The 20,597-nt window shown below is 48.4% G+C and overlaps 1 pseudogene; it reads right to left on the reverse strand.

Moving 5' to 3' along the window:
• Positions 1-6,214: 6,214 nt before the first annotated feature.
• On the reverse strand, positions 6,215-9,553 carry LOC132490357 (large ribosomal subunit protein uL22-like; annotated as a pseudogene).
• Between the last annotated feature and the right edge of the window lie 11,044 nt (positions 9,554-20,597).

A 20,597-nucleotide genomic window follows, 5' to 3' on the forward strand; every position in this document is an offset into this window, starting at 1 on the left:
GGCTTATTCGAATCAACAGCTTTCCTGCCTCCTCAGCGGGGGTTTCAGGGCTTTCGAGAAGCTGAAAAGGGATGCCAAGCTTGAGCCCCTGCCAAGAGCAGCCCGTGCAGGTGTGCACGAGGGGGCTGGCCCTGAGAAGTCTGCACGGGTCGCTCGGTGACAGGGCCAGACTGCCCCGAGGCTGGAGGCTTCAGCAGCTGTCTCAGAACCAGCAATTCATGCAAGACTTCCTTCAGATAAAAGAGAGCTTTGCACTGATTTTCTTATCCAGCACTGCAGTCTGTGCATTCCAGGATAAGCCCAGCAGCTGGCTTCTCCTGCCAGGTTCAAGTCCTAGAACCTCGGACAGAGAAGGTCTTTAAGAGGGACTATTCCAGTGGGTTTCAAGCCTTGTTGCATGTTAGGATCATTGGGAGTGCTTTAATAACATTCTTAGGACAAGACCCCATCCCAGACCAATTGAATCAGAATCTCTGGCAATGAGGAATTGACCTTAGTGTTATTTATTTCTTTTTTCTTTCGTTTTGTTTTGAAGTATAACTTAAACATAGTGTTATGGGCTGAACGTATCCCCCCAAAATTATATGTTGAAGCCCCCATTCCCAATGTGACTATATTTGGAGATAGGGTTTTTGTAGAGGTAATTAAGATTAAATGAGGTCATAGAAGTGGGGCCCTGATGCAATAGCATTAGTGTCCATATAAGAAGAGACACCAGAGATCCCACCTCCCCAAAATGTGAAGACTCAGCACAAAGGTGGCCATCTGCAAGTCAGGTAGAGAGCCATCACTAGGAATGGAATCAGCCAGCACCTTGATCTTGGACTTGCAGCCTCCAGAACTGAGAGAAATAAATTTCTGTTTAAGCCACCCAGTCTGTGTGGTATTTTGTTACAGCAGCCGGAGCTGACTAAGACACATAGTAAAGTCTACAGCTCTTAGATATAAAGGCCAATAAACTATGTAAGCACGATCCACATCAAGATACATTTCTCACACCCCAAAAGTCTTCCTATGCCAGCCAGAGGTAACCACTGCTTGATTTCTATCAATCACCATAGATTAGTTTTGCCTGTTCTTGAATTTCCTCTAATTGTATTTACACACCATATTGTATACTCTTTGGGGTCTAACTTCTTCTGCTCAACATTGTGTTTGTGAGATTTATCTATGTCATTGGGTGTTGTAACAATTTGTTCTTTTATTGCTGTGTAACATTTCATTTTGCGAATAAGGCACAATTTATCTATTCTATCGGTGGCCATTTTGGTTGTTTCCCCTCCTGTTTCTTTTTCCATGTTGCTCCCTGTGCCCAGAGTGGCTTTTCCCTCCAGCTCCATTTGGCCCCCTGATCTCTTACAGATAAAACCTGCCTACCACTAAGACCCCAGTCGAAACTCATTGTCTCTTAGAATCTTTCTGACCTTTCATAGAGAAATGACCCTCTCTCCTCTGTGACCCCACTGCTCCCCAGGTTGAAATTATCGGGGCATCTCTGTCAAGGGACCATGATTTCCTCAAGTGCAGGGACCATGTCTTAATTATCTCTATAGTCAGCACAGTGCCCTGGAGATAGGAGGGGTTCAAGAAATAATGGCTGACATAACATTGTAAATTAATTAAAAATTAAATTAATTTAAGGAAGAAAGAAAGAAAGAAGGCAGAAAGAAAAAGTGGCTGGTTTCTGGGAGCCAGGCCCCCTACTAGGGATGGTGGGGACACCTGGGGGCAGATCTGGCTTTGGGAAGGGAGGCCAGCAGAGACTAAGCAGGTTCCAGGCCTAGAAATGGCCCAGAGACCACAAAAGACACCTGACAGGAAGTCCAGAGGGACAGACTGGGTGTGAGCACAGCATGCAGCTGCCTAGGGCTCACACCGAGTAGCAGCCCCAGTGTCCTAATCCCAAGCCCCAGGCTTAGCTCTGGATGCTGAGCCCCACCGGCACCTGTGGAGATGGGCTCAGGAGGCTGGGAGAATGGAGCCCTTAGGCAGGGTATCAGTGGGCCCAGCCAGCTCCAAGGGACTGGGAGCTCCTAAGTCCTGACATGGCCCGGAACTCTGTCTTAAGAACTGCCACATGGCCCTTGATCCCTCATGATTGCCACTCCCCTTCCAGTGGAACATTTGGAGTTACCCAGGAAGCTGGGTTAGTGGGATTCATTGGATTTGCTGCTGCAGGATTCCTTTTTCTGATCTCTCTCTGGTCCTTCATTTCAGTCACTTACATAGGGCCACCAATACAGTTCTCAATCCAGTATGGCAACCCAGCAGCACTACTTAGAAAGCTCAGTCTCTGAATTAACAGCTCTTCAACAATTCATGCTTTTTGTCAGAGAAAGATGATTAGCATTGTTTAGAAAATCTGCTTTCATAAAGACTTAAATGATTGCATGTCTTAAAATGATTAGCTCACTAATGGTTTATAATTTTATGTCCTTCGCATGTCTGTGATCTAAGTTTTTGACCCACGATGCTGTTGCAAAGGGATGCTGTTGGTACCAGACAGACCTGAGTTCAAATCTACCACTTGCTGGCTGTGTAACTGAGCCACTCAATTGCATGTTCTGAGCTTTAGTTTCCTGTTTGCCAAATGATCCCTCTGCTGTGTAGCAGTTGTGAGGATGGGGCTTAGTGCATGGCAGGTGCTCAATAACAGCTACCATAATGGTGTCCACCTGGCCATTGAAGAAGGCTCACGCCCCTCCCCTCCTCAGCCCCATCCCTGGATTCATCATCTTTATTTCCTAACAACAAACAAGCTTTGCTCTGGAAGCTTTCCTGGTTATCCTCAAATGCCCTCCCCCATTTCATTCTCCTGCCCACATGCTGCCCGCCAGACTGTTTGTTTTGGATGCAGGAGGCCAGCCAGGGAGTGGCAGGCCTGCCCATGCAGTTCCTTGAAACCAAAGTTGCTCCCTGAGTCATTGCTGGGAGAAGCCAGTACATCCAAGCACCTACACAGGCATGTCAGAGGTAGGATACCCTGTGGGTGCACAGGCAGGGTTACGGGGAACAGAGGGCCTATAAGCCAAGCACATGGTGTAGGCTTTATCCTGGGGGGCTCAGAGAAGGGGCATTGAAAGTTTTTAATTAAGAAAGGGACATGATCAGATTTGTGGGTTAGAAAAGTCCTCCGCACTCTTCGATGAGTCTTTCAGGAAGGGAAAACCCCACCTATATTCTAGCATCTTCTTCCTTTGCCCAGTACAGGTTTTCTGCTCTAGCCAACCCCCTACACAGACTCTCTGCACCTCTGCCCCATTGGAGGGCTCTCCACATGGTAATGTTTTCCCTGTACTTCTAGGCCTGGCTTGGTTCTTCTGCCTCCAGAAATCCTTTCCTGCCCCTCAGCACATGTTCATTGCTCCCTTCCCAGAACCCGAGGTTCTTTCCCACACACCCAGCAGCCAGAGCCACTCAGAACTTGCTACTCTATGTGGCTAATTCTTGGAGCACACAATGCTGTGGAAAGAACAAAACTTTGCAGTCAGAAAATCCGAGTTCAAGTTCAGATTCTGTCCTTAGGGATCTTCAGCCTCTCACTCAGCTTCTCTGAGCCACACTTTGCTCATTTGCTCGATAGGCACCTCCCAGGACTGTGGTAAGTATCAAAAGAATGTAAAAGCACTCTGGAAACAGTGATTTAAAAAGAAAAAAAAGAAATAAATAAAATGATCTTTATTCCTAGATAACATGATTGTCTGTCCACAAAATCCAAAGAAATCTACAAAAAAAGCTAGTAGAATGAGTTTAAGGCGGCAGAATACAAGAGCAATACACAAAAACAATTTTATTTCTATATATTAGCAAGTGAGAGAAACCAGACCCATACGCAAGAAAAACATAAAGAGGAAAAGAACATTACTCTCCCATGAAAACTCCCTGGTGGTCCAGTGGTTAGGACTCCACACTTTCACTGAAGAGGGCCCAGGTTCAATTCTTGGTTGAGGAACTAAGATCCCATAAGCCGCGCAGAGCGGCCAAGAAAAAACAAACAAACAAACAAACACTACTCTCCCTCCAAAAAACATACTCCATGATTCCTGTTCTACTGTAGAAAATGCAAACGAATTTATAGTTACAGAGAAATCAGAGGATGGAAAGGTAAAGAGGAGCAAGAGGAGGGATTACACAGTTTGGGGGGGCAATTAAAATGCTTACTATTGTGATTGTGTTGTTGTGTAAACAGTGATGTTAAACAAAAAGGGGAAAAGGCATGGGCTGTAGAGTCAGGGAGACCTGGGGTGGGACCTTGGCTCGGTCTCCCACTGGTTGACTGTCTCTAGGCAGGCCATCCAGTGTCTCTGGGCTGACTTTTCTCCTCTGTAGGTGGGAAGCTTAGTACTTGCCTCCAGGATTAATGTGAGGATCAAATATGTTAAGAGGTTGGCACCTTGCCGGGCACATAGTAGCCTGGCAATGGATGTTAGCGCCCCGCCCTCCTCACTGCCAAACAACAGTGCTTTGGACATGGGAGTACGTATATGTGCGCTGATTGCCTGGCTGATTTAATTACTGACCAACCAAATAAAGGGATGGATGTATTGGCGGATAGATGGGCGGGTAGATGGAGAGATGAGTGGACTGGGAGACAAATATCTAACTGAATCAACAAATAAATCCATGAGTGGATGACCAAATGGATAGCTGAAAAAAATCAAGGAGCAAACGAATGTCTGAATGAATGAATAACGAATGGAGTGAGCACATCACTAAATGAGTGACAAGAGGGACATGGCAGTAAATGACTGTTCTCCTTCGGCCCAGAGGCCCACCCTCCCCTCGGCCTTTGTGCTGTGCGTAAGGCACCAGTTACCTTGCAGGCTCTCTCTTAGTGGCAGGCAGATGCCCCTGCCAGGTAACCAGGGTAACCTGGTGCCCGAAGAGAAGCAGCATTTGGCTCCATGGAAGTCCCATCTCGGCCTATCTTGGCAACAAGAGGAAACGTTCGGGGACTGCACAGCCTGGAGACAGTGCCCCCTCTGAGCGGCCAGTGGCCAAGCTCAGACCAGGTGCTTGCCCACCTTGGGCGGGGGTGGTGTCCTTGGTGGTCACCGACCTCCTGCTGAGGAAGGGGGGCGTCACTAGTTCCACTAGAGAAGATGCAATGGCCTGAGCAAGCTAGGGAGGCGGGTTAGACTCCCAGGAAGGGGGGATCTGCAGAGAGCTGGGGCCTGGCCCCATCCTGCTGATGGTGAGCTTGTGGGTCAGGAGACGGCTCCAGCAGTCACAGCATCGCCCTTGGGGCAAGGAGAAAAGACCCATCTGTGAAGGCACCCTGACTGAGAGCCATTCACAGCGCGCGCCTCTTTCTTATAACCTCACTGGGAGGCAGCTGAGCAGTGCTTGCCTCTCCGTCAACCGACTTATAGATAAAGAGGCCCAGATAGGAGAAAAGGCTTGCCCAGGGTGCGAGAGAAACAGCAGAGAATGAAAACAATTCCAATCTCTCGATACCTCCACCCTTCTCTACGGGCTACAGGGGACTCTGTTACAAAGGGGGAGGATGACACCCTCTGGCCACCCCAAAGAGGTTGCTTTTTGTTGCTGTTCCTCTAAAATTGTACTGAATCTGTTGCCTGGGTCACTTCCCAACTAGCTGAGAGGAATCTGTCTCTGAAGTCTCAGGTCATTTTGTTCAAGTCCCTCTTTCCTCCTCCCTGAGTTGCAGTTATTTAAGTCCTGTCTTCTCTGTGCTACTGGGCGTGAGCACCTCAGTGGAGAGCCCGGCCTCTTCCCCCTCCCATGTCCTCCCCCACGCCTGGCACATGTAACACGGTCCGCAGTAGCCACCAAAGTTTCCACAGCAAGTTAGGGAAAGAGCTGGGTGGCCCAAAGATACGCAGCCCAACAAGACATAGTCCCTTTTGTCAAGAGGTGAAAACAGAAGACTTCTAGAAACAGCAGTGTCTTATTTTTTATTTTTATTTTTTCGCGGTACGCGGGCCTCTCACTGCTGTGGCCTCTCCCGTTGCGGAGCACAGGCTCCGGACACACAGGCTCAGCGGCCATGGCTCATGGGCCCAGCCGCTCCGCGGCATGTGGGATCCTTCCGGACCAGGGCACAAAACCGTGTCCCCTGCATCAGCAGGTGGACTCTCAACTGCTGTGCCACCAGGGAAGCCTGAAACAACAGTGTCTTAACCCAAAAGTACAGATTTCTTTTCTTTTCTATTCTTTTTTTACTTTTATTTGCATTTATTTTTTGCGGCATTTATTCCCAGGCCATAAGTTTGTGTTTCTTCTGTTTCTTCTGGGATATCTTTTTCTTCTGGGCAACCTCCTCTTCTGGTTTAGGAACAATCTGTTCTTTTTCAGTAAGGCTCATCTCAATGTGGCAGGGAGAGCTCATGTATGGGTTGATCCGACCGTGAGCTCTGTAAGTCCTGCCCCACATCTTGGGGGCTTTGTTCACCTGGATGTGCTCAATGACCAGAGTATCTACATCTAAGCCCTGAAGTTAAGCATTACTCTCTGAATTTTTGAGCATGTGAAGTAAAAACTTCAGCACTCTTTTTGGGCCACTGACCCTGCGTCCAGCCCCACTGTTTGGCCTGGGCACACCTACCAACTCCACCATTGTAACAACAGAATGCTACACATTGCTTCTTTAAAGTGATATCCTTCAGATACTTGGTGGCTTTTCGGATATGCATACCCTAAATGGCCTGGGCAGTTTCACGAGTGTTCTTAAAGTGAACACGAAGATTTGAACCTCTTGACTTGCATGATTTTGTGGGGTTTTCTGGGTCAAGTGAATAGCGAACCATTTTTAGAGGTCACCTCAGGCCACTTACCGGAAAAAGTCAGATTTCTAAAGGTGGGATTCTAAGCAGTTGGATGGGCCTGGGGACAGATAATTAGGCCACAGGCTCTTTTCAGAGGTTTCATCTCACGGTCATTACTAACTCCGTCCAGGCATAATTCTCCCTCAAGTGTATCACTTTTCATTTTTCTTAGGACAAACGTGCTCTTTTCTGTGCTCTACTGGCTTTTCATTCAGGAAGAGAGGGCAAAAATATCCTTTAATTTACCAAAATTGCTTTTTAAATGCATCAACCAACTCAGGACTATCGGGAAGATAATGGTTCTTTCCCCTCATAATGATGGAGTAAATTTCAGCCAAAATGAATTTAAACATTGTTCGTGGGCTATAATTTTTTATTAATTTCATCAATCATGAGTAAGCCATTGACCTTCCACGGCTCCAAGCTGTTCTTAGAGCATCTCCTTGCCTTGTTCAAAGCCAGCCTCAAACACAGTTTTCAGGTGGATAACAAGAGGTGGGTCTTTTTCTCCAGCAGGGCAGTGGCTGAGAGCTCTGGAGTCTGACAGTCCCAGGCTCATGTCCTGGCTCTGCTGGTTCTTGGCTCTGTGACTTAGAGGTTGCTCTGTGCCTCTCTCCTTCCCTTATTTGTCAAGTGAAGATAAAGATGTTATCTGGAACTTTGCAGGGTTGATTAAAGATTAAATGAAATGATGTATGTGAGGCACTTATCAAGAGGTCTGTCACATAGTAAACTCAATGAATCTTAGTTATTGTTATTATTCTAATACAAACATGGCATTATGTTTATTTCGTTGTCACTAGGTCTCATGGTGCATCTCTCCATCATTTATCCCTTTATGAAGCCTTTATCTCTTATGGTTTGGCTACTCTCTCTCCACATCTTCCAGTGGTGGTTGGGTTGCTACTGAGGGGAGGAGAACCAGGCAATGTTCCCTGTTGCATGGCGTAGGAGGTGCAGCTGGAAGATGGGCTATGGGCCCCCCCCCCGCCGCCTGTGGGCTAAACAGGTGTCCAGCATATCCTGGTACGTGTGCTTGGAGCTCAATTCCACAGGCGCCCAGTGAGGCCAGGTGCACCCAGCTCGGAGATTCTGCAGGAGAATCCTCCAGTCCCAAGCTTCTCCAACCACTAAGTACATCACTTCCCACCAAGGATCCGAGGTGGTATGTTGGGATACAGGAAAAACACACAATAAATGTGGTTGCTTTCCCAGAACACTGATGACTCTTAAAAGCTGGGGGGACAAACATAATTATTAATATTAAAACAAAGGGGCTGGGCTTCCCTGGTGGCGCAGTGGTTGAGAGTCCGCCTGCCGATGCAGGGGACACGGGTTCGTGCCCCAGTCCGGGAAGATCCCACGTGCCGCGGAGCAGCTGGGCCCGTGAGCCATGGCCGCTGAGCCTGTGCGTCTGGAGCCTGTGCTCCGCAACGGGAGAGACCACAGCAGTGTGAGGCCCGCGTACCGCAAAAAAGAAAAAAAAAGAAAAAAATTTGTAGCAAAACAGATTAGCTTTGATGTGGAATGGGCTGAGTTTTAATCTATTTGATGTGACAAGAAGCAGAGCCTCTGAAAGTAAGATTAGGTCCAAGAGGATCTTAAAATTGTCCTGCATCGAATGCTGGCCTGATCCCACGAGAGCAGGTCATGGTTCAGGCTGGTCAGAGTCAGCTGCCCAGCCACAGGCAGCATGCACCCCCTGCATGCAGAACTGGGATCTAGTGCATTGAGTGACTGAGCGGAGGCAGTGCCAAGTTGACTTCCTTATTTTCTTGCATCAAATTTCCACTTCCTTATGGAATCTCATTTTCTGACCGCCTTCCTTGTCATCTCTGGGCTGGGTTGGTACATCTCCCACTTCTGAAGATACTTTAAAGGGGATGGGGGAGGAGGAAAGTATTATCGGCTCTTCCTCCCACCTGGGCATATACTGGAATTCACAAGATTTGCTCATTGGAGAGAATCTACCGGGGCATTTAGCAAACACCTACTGTGTGCCTGGCACTGGGCTAGGTACCCTAGTCCAAGGTGGTATGAGACCATCTGTTCTTGAGCCACCGTGGCCCAAAGCTCACTGTGTGGGACTATGCTGAATTAGAAAGTCAGGTGCTTTAGAACAAATAGCAAGTAGTCAAGAAGGAGGTGGCAGGAAGCCCCCTAGAGTGCATAGAAGAGTGATCAGCAGGGCTCCCACCTTCCCAGTCCCCCTGACCCAGGGAGCAACTCCCCTATTCAGAGAACAACTCAGCACATGGTCCTACCTGCCTCTACACCGGTGGTTCTCAAACTGTGGTCCGGGGACCAGCAGCTTCAGCATCACCTGCCACCTATTAGAAATGCAAATTCTCGGGACTTCCCTGGTGGTCCAGTGGTTAAGACTCCACGCTTCCACAGCAGAGGGCACAGGTTCCATCCCTGGTTGGGGAACTAAGATCCCACAAGCCGCCCAGTAGGCAGAAAAAAAGAAAAAAAAAGAAAAGAAAAGAAAAGAAATGCAAATTCTCCAGTCGCACCGGATGCTCTGAGTCTCCCTGGGTGGGGGTCCAGCAGTCTGTGTTAACAGCCCTCCATGTGATCTTGATATGTGCACTCTCAAGTTAGAGAACAACTGCTCGAAGAGAGGTTACTTGTGTGACCCGATTCTTGCTCTACGTTTCAAGGCACAGAGGTTCTCTTTGACTCTGTGGAGCCCTAAGCCGGGGGGTCTTTTCCCCTGATCTAGAAGATAGCATGATGCAGTGGGTAAGGGTGCTTGGAAGTCAGGCAGTCAGCGTTCAAATCCCAGCTTCTCCTGGGCAGGACACTCCGGTTCCTTGGAGGCTGGATCTCTGATCTGTAAAGTGACATGATGACAATGGAAATAACCTAATTGGGTAATGGGGATAAGCCCTTAGCACTGTGCCTTCCACATGGTAAACGCTCAAGTCATCCTAACTATCAACAGACATTTTGGAAATTAAGGTTTATGCCCACTGGGTTTTATTCTAAGAGCAGTCACAACTTTGGGGCCAGCCTTCATCCTGAGCCTCAGAGCAAACGTGGTTATGAAGACTCTTCTTAGGAGAGCCAGCTTCCCTGCCAGTACCTGTGCAGAGGACAGGCCCCCACTCACAGTCTCTGAACCAAACCCATCTCCAGTTTCCCCTCTAAGCATGAGTGGTGGCTTTCTCCCTTTCTGGGCAGTCCTAGACAATCAAACCCAACAAAGCCACCTCTGTCTCCTGCCAGGGAGATGGTAGCCCTGGTGACCCTCCATCTGTTGGAGAACATTCCCTTGGCCCTTGAGCAAGCCCAGAGCGAATAGTAAACCATCTGCACTGCCTTTCTTTTCCCTTTGTCTACTGAGAAAGTCTTTGGCTATAGATTCATATACCAAAGACTAAAAAGCACATTCAGGGCTCGTACCTTAAATCAACGAGCTGTTCTGTAATCTGTACCCTGCACGCCAAGTGTGCAGACATTTATTATCCACCCTCATTGGGGTATGTGCAGAAACCGAGAGCATTTAGAAACGTGTATGGCATGTTAATGTTGTCGGGCATGTAAATGCATGGCACTGAGGTTGTATTTTAGGAGTCTTTGTTTTTCTAGGCACCCGTTTTTCATTGTATCTTCTAGAAGTGTCAGTCCCACATGGACTGAGGGAAAAAATAAAACGGGTTCCCACTGCAGGCAAGCATTGCCTCTGAAGGTCTCCAAGAGGCTCAGATCAAGAACGTTTGGCATTTTGACGACTGGCTCCCAACTTCCAGAAGGAGATGACCTTGTATAAAACAAGGAGTTCTCAGGCTCGCTCCCCTCCCCCTGGCCTCTCATGGCACCACAAATTTTGAAATTCTAGAATCGCTCAGGATGACCTGTTCTGAGAATGGTGTTCAGAGCAAAACTCATAGTGAGGTTAAGACCCTTTTGTGAGATCTTCCTAAACAGCGAGTGACCAGGAGGAACTTTCCAGAGTCTCCTTAACGTTTGACTAGAGGAGCCAGCCAAGCTTGAGAAGAGAGAACAGGCAGAATGGTGGTGAGGTCAGAAAGATGCCATCCGTGACAACGCTACAAAACCAGGCCGCGGAGGAAGGGGGCAGAGAAAGACCCTGAAGGAGACACACTTCCCTCTCCCGCCCCGGTCTCTCCAGCCCCTCGGGGAAGAGGAAACTGTAGTGTGGCAGGAGCACCAGGTCCACTCTTTCAGAGCTTTCCGCTGACCCTGGCTCAGGCCATCCTGATGGAAAATCACTTCCCGGGCTTCCTGTGCCTTTTCCACTTGGCTAGTTTCTGAGATTTTCCAGCCCACTGAGCAGTGGATTTAGATGTGCAACAAGAAGAAAATATGAGAGAGTGATGGGGCAGAGAGAGCCTGGAGGGAAGCCACCCTGGGGGTGACCCGGAGCTGAGACCTGAGAAGTAGAGGCCAGCTGTGTGAGGACCCGGGAAGAATGTTCTGGGCAGAGAACCGAAAGCGCAAGGGCTCAGAGCAGGGATTCAGTGTTCAAGCAGCAGGAAGAAGCATGGGGTGGTGGGAGGTATGGAGAGCAGGTGAGGGCATAACGTGAATCCACCAGGATGGTGAAGCGGGCCCCCCAGGATCTTGGCGGCCGAGGCAAGGAGTTGAGATTGCATTCATCGTATTCGATAAGGGTTGCCAGATAAAATATAGGACACCATATTCACCTTCCTTCGTTTCTAAAGAACCGGGTGGAACCAAAGTGTTCTAGGAATTGTCTCCCTTTAGATCCTACCTGAGAGTTGTTCCCTACGTGAATCGTCATCAGCATCACTGCTATGTATGCTCTCCACCATGCATTTTGTACAAACACAACCATGAGCATAAAGTTATTATACAAGTTGACCCACCCATTTCTCCTACTCGACTTGCTGGCTCACACAGCATCACCCTGGTCTTCCCTCCAGGTTCTCAGACCTCCCCTGTGCTCTGTGCAGACAGAGTCCTTCAATAAGATATTGATCACAGTTGAAAATTTCAAATGAGGGAGAGATGCTGAGAAAATCACCTTTCGACCCCTCACGTCTATAGACCCATTTATAGCTTTCACCGTCAACCTTACCAACCTGAAATTCCAGATGTTACAGACACACTTGAAACATGGCTAGCGTGACCAAGCAATTGTGTGTTTTTTGCGCTTTTTAATAGAAAGATTTAATTATTGTTTGAACTAAATTAATTATAAATAGACACATTTGGTTAGTGGCTACCACACTGGAAAGCTCAGCTCTAAGAAATCCAAAGATGAGAAAGAGGCAACCAGCCACCCCTCCCCTGGCTGTTCCTTACTGCAGAAAATTTGATGGCCTGATCTGATCATTCGTATGTAGGTATATCTTGGGCTCTTGGACCCACGCCAGGCATTGGGAGAGTCCTTGTGGACACTGAAATAGTACAGTCAACACTTAGATCCAAGAGGAATTCCCAGCAAGGGGCCCAATTGTACACAGAGGTGAAGGGCATGGCCCAGTACACCTGTATTAGACATAATCAGAGAGTAGGTGCAGAGAGGAGGGAGGGATTTCACTCTCTCCATGAGTCCATCCTTCTCACCCCTGACTCTAGAAGACCTGAGGAAGGCAGTGGAAAAGGCCCCGTAGGAGGTGAAAAATTTGTATACTGAAAACTACAGGACATTGCGGAAAGAAATTAAAGAAGAGACAAGTAATTGGAATGACATACCATGTACATAGACTGGATTATTAAATACTGTTGCCATTTCTATACTACATAAAGGGATGTACACATATATCGCAACAACCCACAAAATTCCATGTCATTATTATGGAAGTGGACAGAATTCTAAAATATATATGGAACCCCCCCAAGTAGATAAAACAATCTTGAGAGCAAAGAGCAATGATGGAGGTTAACACTTCCTGAACTCAAAACACATAACAATGCCACAGTAGTCAAAACAGTCTGCTACTGGCATCAAGACAGTGAGATAGACCAATTTGAATTTCAGATAAGTTTTATACTAAACAATTATTCATGTGTTATCTGGAATTCAAATTTAACTGGCATCCTGTATTCTTACTTGGGAAATGGATTTCCAAGTCCTATTTGAAAGGCAGCAGAGGGTTTTAAAGCATTGAAATGACAATCTGATCCAATTTATAGCCTAGTTGGGTTGTTGGACCTGCCATGTGGACTGTGGGCCGTGGTGGGGCAGATGAAGAAGTAGGAATTGCAGACAGGGAGGGAGAAGAGGCTGCCTGAGCAGGCGCCTTGACCCAAGGAACGCAGGTGAGGTGAGTGTACGCTCGCAAGGAAGAGGCCCGAGGCCACCCACTTGGGGTTTGTTGACTGAATAATAAAGCAGAGGGGACCCCAATCCTTAGTCCAGCCCCTGGCTGGCAGGGCACCCTTGCCATCAGCTGCGGTGCTGCTGGGTTAACAAAACTGTCCGAGACACCTGGAGCATGAGAAGCCTTGTGACGTCCAGCATCCCGCTCTGCCACTGTGGTGGATGGTTCTCCGAGTGGACTCAATGCGTGTGGCCAAGAGGAGGAGGAATTCCCAGAGACTCGTACATGAGTTCCAGGGAATAAGCCACGTTATGAAGTGTTAGGTGTGGTCACAGCTGTGCAGGGAGTGGAGGGGTGGCCGTGAACCAGGTCAGTGGATCTTCCAGGGAACAGGTGTCCCAGAGAGAAACCTTGATGGGTGACAAGAAGGCCAGACAGTAGCCTGAGGGTCCCAAGGCCTCCTCAGCGGCACCATCGCACGCTGTCCAAATGCCAAGGGCTGGTGTTTACCACCCCCGCAGGGCTCACTTCATTATTTCTTTGAGGAGGTTTCAGGGGAAATTTGTGTCTTCTGGCTCAAACATCTTAGTGATGCCTGCTGCCCGCAAGGCCCCAAGGGGGACGTTTCTCCACTGCCACCTGGACAGTGACCCAGGTCGAGCTTGAGATCAGCCAGCGGTCTTGAGCTGCAGGCTTCAGGGTGCAGGACGTGCCAGGCAGTGTCTCCTGCACTGCAGCCAGGCCGTGGTGTGTCTAGAAATGGGGCCAATGCTCCCTACTGCCTCTGTGTCCTGCCTTGTCGCTGGGCCTCAGAGCAGCACAGCTGGTCCCCATGAGGCTCTCTCCAGAGCCTATCCCCACTGGCCTGAGGCTCAAATCTGGTGACCAGGCCGGGCCAGGCAGCAGACGTGCTCCAGCCACACAGCCGCTCACAGCCCTCCTCGGAGGCACGTTCCCTCCCCCAAATAAGCTCATGCAAATAGACACCTGCAGGCTGCCACCCTGCTGACTTATCAGCCACACCCACTGACTTTGGCCTCACCTGCTCTGGCAACATTACAGCAAATCCTTCCATTTGTGGAGGACTTTATATTTACACATCATCCTGTATTCATTTCCTGTGGCTGCTGTAATCAATTACCACAATCTCAGTGACATAAAGCAACACACATTTATCCTCTTACAATTATGACGGCCAGTGTCACTGGGGTAAAGTCAAGGTGTCAGCAGGGCTGGTTCTTCCTGAGGGCTCCAGGGAAGAATGTGTGCCTCACCTCCTCTACCTTCTAGAGTCTGCCGGCATTCCCCGGCTTGTGGCCGCACCACTCCAATCTCTTGCTGCCACAGTCTCGTCACCTTCCACCTCTCCAACCTGCCGCCTCCCTCTTATAAAGACCCCGATGCCTACGTCAGACCCACCTGGATAATCCAGGATAACCTCACCAGCTCAAAATCCTTAATTTAATCACACCTGTGAAGTTCATTTTGCCGTGTAAGGTAACATTCAGAGGTTCTGGGGATTAGGACGTGGATATCTTTGAGCCGTTATTCTGCCTACCACACCCACCCCCCCATTCATCATCTCATCTCATCTTTGCAGTGGCTCTGGGAGGATGAAAAACTGAGGCTCAGAAAGGTTAGGTGAGTTGTTGAAAGTCACACAGCTAGAAAGTTGTAGGAAAGGGGAGGTGGAATCCAGGTCTCTGTGATTCTAACTGAATTTAACAGATTATATCGTCATGTAAGAGGAAAACAAGGCACTTCAACATGAAAGAGGTCTTCAGCTTTCCCCTCTGAGATTTCTGCTCCTCAACATGCCCGGGCAGGCCTTTGTCCCTCTTTCTTTTTCAGGGGTTAAGAGTTGAGTGTCTGTCTGAGCACAAAGGGAACACCTGCAGCCTGTCCTAGTTCAGGGAGTGACCCACATTTGAAGAAAGAGCTCAGCAAGCCACAGCTGGGTCTCTGATCTTTAGGGCAGTTCGAGGGTTTCTGGCACGCACGCTCACATGTGGTTTGGTAACTGATTTTCTCAATTAACCCATGAGTTAATAAGCTTCCTGTTACTTAAGGAGATGTCCCAGACCCCAGGGACCTTCAGCCTTGATTCAACAGCCAGGAGAAGGGGAAAAAATGGTGACTCATCTCTTGGGTACTGAACCGGCAGAAAATAAAAGACTCGGGGGCAATATTATTTTGTTTTAAGTAAGTCATTATAGATTCAATACTTAGATGGTGTTAGAGGGGGGACAGCAAGTATTATTCACTCCTTGGGTATCTCAAGGGCGCATAAAGGAACAGTTGCACCTGCCTGCCAGGAAACATGCTCAGGTCACAGTAAGACACTGGATGACTCATGCAGAGCTTGCTGGGGAAGCCAAGCAGTTGGCCATGCTGTTCAGTGATGCAGAGATAAAGAGAAGTTAATCACTGTGTTCGAGACTCGCTGAGTCCTTTCTGGTGTTCTGGGTGGACACATGACAGCTCCCCTGCCGCCAGCTGCCATCCCATCCCACGCCCATGGAGCCTGGCTTCCTGCCGGTTTTGTGTGATGCTGGGCCTGATGGGTCCCTCTCCTTAAGGGAGTCCAGGAGCCTATCAGGTCCCTTTGTTCGGGTGAGAAATGGGTCAGGGGAAGATGTCTCTGAGTGGCCAAGAAACCAGGAAATCTTGTTCAGTGAAATAAATGTTGAAGCTATCTTTGCTTTATGTCACATCAGCTCCGAGAATGGATTGACCTGCCTCTCAAACGTGGCTGGCAGGAAGTGACTGGGACACAGAGAAGCAGGAAAGCTCATCACTGCTGGCAGGAAGAAAAACTGTAGCATCCACTTTAGAGAGCGATTTTATGTGATCGAACTGAAGTTGCACATGCCCTTGGACCCACCAATTTCATATTAAAATATGTTTAAAATATGCATATTTTAAGGGGATCACACATGCTTTTAGAATTTTTGTTTTTCCAATTATTGGTATATTCTGGAAATCTTGCCACTAGAATGCTTCAACAATAACTTCTCAATGATTGCATAGTGTACAGTATTCTAATTCTTACTGTTGGACAGTTAAAACCATGCTGATGCTTTGCACTATAAACAATGCTGCAAGGAACACCTTTGTAACTAAATCATTGGCTCTTTTCTGGATTTTGCTTTCACCAGTATAAATGCCTAAAGTGTATTTGTTCAATCAAAAGCGCATGTTTTTCAGTATTATTGCTGGGTAATAAGCTGCCTCAAAACTTAGTGGCTTAAAAAAACAATTATTTCTCAAGGGATAGAGTGGGAGGTTGGGGTGAGCAGATGTAAGCTATTATATATGGAATGGATAAACAACAAGGTCCTACTGTACAGCATAGAGAACTATATTCAATATCCTATGATAAACCGTAATGGAAAAGAATAGTTTAAAAAAAGAATGTATATATATATATATATATATATATATATATATATATATATATATATATATATATATATATATATCTGAATCACTTTGCTGTATAGCAGAAATTAACACAACATTGTAAATCAACTATACTTCAATTTTTAAAAATTGATTAAAAAATTAATTATTCCTCATGATTCTGAGGGTTGGCTGGAGAAGTCCTTTTCAGTGGAATTTCCTTCTGGGGTCATTCACATGGCGGTATTCCTCTGGAAGGGCACTAGGCTGGAAGGTTTCAGGTGGCCTCATTCACAGGTCTGGCAATTGGTGCTGGTGGTTGGCTGAAACCTCAGTGCTCCATGTGGCCTCTCAGCCTCCAGCAGGCTAGCCTGGGCTACAGCATGGTGTGGTCCCGGGACTCCCAGAGGACAAGGGTGGTGGAGCAAGCCCCTTAGGGTCCAGACTCCTGAACCATAAGGGGTTCATGATGTTACTTCTGCCACATTCTATCGGCCAAAGCAAGGCCCAGGGCCAGCCCAGATTCAAGAGGGGGGAGAAATGGTCTCCATCTCTTGATGAGTGGAGCAGCGAGGCCAAGGGGCACAGACACAGGGAGGTGGGATTCACTGGGGCCGTTACTATAATGATATACCACAGTAGCTTACATCCTAAGCCCTTTTCTAAAGTGTTCCAAAGTGGCCTCAGAAAGAGACTACCAATTTATACTGCCACCAGCCAGCATCCTTTGGGAATATTTATTTTTTAAAAAACTGGGGTAGGGCTTCCCTGGTGGCGCAGTGGTTGAGAGTCCGCCTGCCGATGCAGGGGACACGGGTTCGTGCCCCGGTCCGGGAAGATCCCATATGCCGCGGAGCGGCTGGGCCCGTGAGCCATGGCCGCTGAGCCTGTGCGTCCGAAGCCTGTGCTCTGCAACGGGAGAGGCCACAACAGTGGGAGGCCCGTGTACCCCACCCCCCCCAAAAAAAAAAAAAAAAAAAAAAAAAAAAAACTGGGGTAACCACGTCTGGAAGAATGCACACAATCTGTGATAGAAGAGGAGGTTTCCGTCTCCTGAGTGGCCACAGTCATACCCCTGGGTGGGCACCTGGGGACCTGGCCGCACAGCCAACATTCACGCCAGGCAGTCGAGGGATGGTCACTCCCTTTGGGCAGAGCAGGAGCTGAGCTCTGTCTCTCCCCGTCTGTCTGTTTGGCCACCATCTCCACGGTTGTCACTCCTGCCCAAGCCCCCCCACCTCTCCCAGATCACCACAAAAGCCTCTTAAACGTTAAGCCTCGTTCCCACTCTGCCAGCCCTCCACTCCTCTGCCATGTATCGTTCAGAATGACTTTTTCAAAACACAGATTTGGTTCGCAAGTCCCCCCGGTGTCCAGCCCACCACGGCTCCAGCTGTTTCTGCCTGCTCCCCTGCCTCTGGCCTCTTGGCCTTCTTCCTCGTCTTCTAAAGGAGTCGGCTCCCCAGCTCCTGTTCTAGTCTGGATCGAACCTTCTCCTGAACCCCCAACTTTTCCTTTTTTAAAAAACAGCTTTGGGACTTCCCTGGTGGCACAGTGGTTAAGAATCCTCCTGCCAGTGCAGAGGACACGGGTTCGAACCCTGGCCCGAAAAGATCCCACATGCCACGGAGCAACTAAGCCCGTGTGCTACAACTACTGAGACTGCGCTCTAGAGCCCGTGATCCACAACTACTGAGCCCGAGTGCTGCAACTTCTGAAGCCCGCATGCCTGGAGCCCGTGCTCCGCAACAAGAGAAGCCACTGCAATGAGAAGCCCGCGTACCGCAACGAAGAGTAGCCTCCACTCGCCGCAACTAGAGAAAGCCCATGTGCAGCAACAAAGACCCCACACAGGCAAAAATAAATAAATAAAGTAAATAAATTTAAAAAAAGAAAAAAACAGCTTTGCTGAGATATAATTCATGTATCATACAATTCACCCATTTAAGTGTCCAGTTCAATCGTTTTTTAGTATATTTACAGTTTTGCAACCATGACCATCAGTCAATTTAGAACGTTTTCATCATCTCAGACAGAAACCCTGTACCCTTTAGCTGTCACCCTCCCTCTCTCCCCAGCCTCTTCCTCCCTCCAGCCCTAAGCAACCACTAAACTACTTTCTGTCTCTGCATATTTTCCTGTTCTGGACATTTCATATGAAAGGGATCATATAATATGTGGCTTTTTTGTGACTGGCTTCTTTCACTTAACATCATGTTTTCAAGGTTCATCCACCTTATGGCATGTATTGTACTTCATTCCCTTTTTTTTTTTTTTTTTTTCCTTTTTGCGGTATGCGGGCCTCTCACTGTTGTGGCCTCTCCCGTTGCGGAGCACAGGCTCCGGATGCGCAGGCCCAGCGGCCATGGCTCACGGGCCCAGCCGCTCCGCGGCATATGGGATCCTCCCAGATCGGGGCACGAACCCGTATCCCCTGCATCGGCAGGCGGACTCTCAACCACTGCGCCACCAGGGAGGCCCTTCATTCCCTTTTACAGCTGAATAATATTCCATCGTATGGATCTACCACATTTTTTTTATCCATTTGTCAGCTGATAAGACATTTGGGTTCTTTTCACCTTTTGGCTACTATGAATAGTGAACATTTGTGCCCAGGTTTCTGTATAGACATATGTCTTCGTGTGTCTTGGGTATATACTTGGTGGAATTGCTGGATCATATGGCAACTCTATGTTTAATCATTTGAGGAACTGCCAGACTGTTTTCCAAAGTGGCTGTACCATTTCACAGCATATGAGGGTTCCAATTTTTCTATCCAAACCCATTTTAATTCCACTCATGAGAATTCCCGGGTCGTCCAGTGGCTAGGACTCTGCACTTCCATTGCAGGGGGCATGGGTACAATCCCTGGTCGAGGAACTAAGATCCCACAAGCCATGTGGCACAGAGAAAAAAAAAAATCTCACTCATACTTCAGGTCTCAGCTTAAGGGCTACTTCCGTGCAGAGAACCCTCCCTGGGCCTCGCATGCCCTCCTGGGGTTTAGGTCAGCTTCTTTGCTTTAAGCTTTCAAAGAACTGGGCTTCCTCACTTTAGGGCGCTGAAGCATTGCTTAGTGCAATGATTCCATCAACGCCTGTCTCTCCCCACACTGTGGGCTCCATGAGGGCAGAGGCTATCTGTGTTGTTCACCTTTGAAGCCCTAACCCACGCCTGGCCCACAGCAGCCAGCCGCCCATGAGAAATCTATAGAATGAATATCAGGGGCTGAAAGCGCAAAGGGCACATAACTCATTCAGAGTCACCAAGTGGAGCCATGGGAGCCTTGCGTCCTATTCCACCCTGTCCAATACAGTAGCCACCAGCCAAATGTGGCCACCGAACACTTGAAATGTGGCCAATGCCACTGAGAAATTAAGTTGTTGATTTTATTTCACTTTATTAAATGGAAATTTAAATAACTGTCAGTGCAGGTAGGAGTGGGTTAACACCGGTACTCCTGATACAGAGCTGAGCCCTGCTTCCCTGGCATTAGAACCTTCCTTTCCCCCATCATGCTTCTCCCTGCCCTTGAGGAGGTAGCCTTCGCCCAGCAGTCCAGGCAAATGTTTGTGTTGACTGCAGGCTGAGCCTCAGGCATGGCCACTGATGCTTCCTTCTCCGCGTCTTGGGGAGAGACTAAAAGACTCAGTACTCTGGAGGGTCTCTAGAAATTGGAAGGTCCCAGTCCTGTTCCTTCTACTTGCACTTATGGTGATTTAAATGTAAAAACATTAAGATGAAATAAAAACTCAATTTCCTAGTCACACTACCCACATGTCAGTGCTCAGTGGCTACATGGGGCTAGTGGCCACCCTATTGGACAGGGTGGATATAGGACATTTCCATCACTGCAGAAAGTTCTACTGGATAGCACTGCCCCAGAGGTTTCCCTACAGAGGGTTCTCTCCTCTCTATCTCCCCCAGGATACACTGTCCTCACTGCTTCTCAGCTCTCAAGGCCTCAGATCCTGTGGGCCATCCTCCTGTGTGCACATGGGGCTGGGACTTCCCCCACCCAGTTCCTGGGGAGCCCGTCCTTCTCCCCAGCAGCTTGGCAGGCCCCAGCACATCCCCTTCTCATCTTAGGCTTACAAGAACAAAAATGTCCTCTCTCATCTGGTACTCTAGCCTCCAGGATACCAAACCC

Source organism: Mesoplodon densirostris, chromosome 1, assembly GCF_025265405.1.
Source record: "Mesoplodon densirostris isolate mMesDen1 chromosome 1, mMesDen1 primary haplotype, whole genome shotgun sequence".
In the NCBI taxonomy this organism is placed as follows: domain Eukaryota; kingdom Metazoa; phylum Chordata; class Mammalia; order Artiodactyla; family Ziphiidae; genus Mesoplodon; species Mesoplodon densirostris.